Source organism: Penaeus monodon, chromosome 23, assembly GCF_015228065.2.
Source record: "Penaeus monodon isolate SGIC_2016 chromosome 23, NSTDA_Pmon_1, whole genome shotgun sequence".
Taxonomy (NCBI): domain Eukaryota; kingdom Metazoa; phylum Arthropoda; class Malacostraca; order Decapoda; family Penaeidae; genus Penaeus; species Penaeus monodon.
The window spans coordinates 30,210,244-30,211,427 of NC_051408.1; positions in this window are offsets into that span (position 1 = coordinate 30,210,244).

Consider the following 1,184-nt stretch of genomic DNA (forward strand, 5'->3'; position numbering starts at 1 on the left):
AAACTTGACCTATTCCACGCAAATATATGCTTAGTCTCAGGACGCATAAACTCACACTAGGAATGTTGCTTAAATGGATCCTTAAAACTGCGATAACAGCTCATGATTAGTTTCCTAAAGACTGTGTTACTGAGCTCAACCTATGGTTTCCCCTCCCTTTCCCCTCCCTCAAATTACGTATAATTGTCAATTAATAATTTCCACCGCTCGGTCATTATCAAGCTAATGATTCATAATAGTAACAGACTGAAACACAATGTAATCAATCTATAATGAAACACTTGCGTTGGTCATATCCTCTCACCTTTGCTCATCTATGCGAGAAATAGGCTTTGAACATGGAAAGCCAAGTGAATTATAGTGACCCTTCCGTCGGGTGACTTTAAGGGCGATAGTCAATAGCGAATGAATATTCAAGTGAGTCTCTTTTACATACAATTTGCGAAGGCCGAGTCATGGAGCAACGGAGGACTGCCGTGCGAGCCATCCCTTCAGGAGAAAATAGGCTTTACGACGGGGTGAAATAAAGGTGGGATTAGTTCCCCTTGTTTGGCGTGGGTTAGGTCGCCGGTGCACTTGTCATGAGATAGTACCAGGTGTCTTCAATAACAGGTGTGATTTGCAGGGTAATTGAGGAGTTCTCGTGACCCACAGTCAGGAAACTTCAACCTCGTTTTCTCCTTATTCCCCCTCACCCCCCTCCTACTTCACCCCCCCCCCCAGCTACTCCTCTTTCCCTTCTCCTAACCCCATCTTCTCTCTCCTCCCCCTCTCCTTCATAATCCTCCTCCGCTCCTCCCCTCCCTCCTCTCCTTCCTCCCCCTTCACTCCTCCCCTATCCTTCATTCCTCTCATCCTCCTCAATCTCCCCTCCCCCTCCTTCCCTCCCGCCACCCCCCTCCTCCCCTCTCCCCCTCTTCATACTCCCTTTCCCTCACCTCCTTCTCCCCTGTCCCCCTCTCTCCCCTCCCTCTCCTCTTTCATCAGTTAGCTCTTCCCCTTATACCCTCGCATTATCCCTTCCCCTCATTCCCACCCCTTATCTCGCCAGGGTAACCACACAGGCGAGGGGAAACACATGGCATTCCCGATAACATAATTAGCATCAGTGCTTTATGATTTTCTAATAGTATCAAGCCAGAAATTATTGGAGTGTGTTTTGCTCTTCCTCTTTTCATATTCAT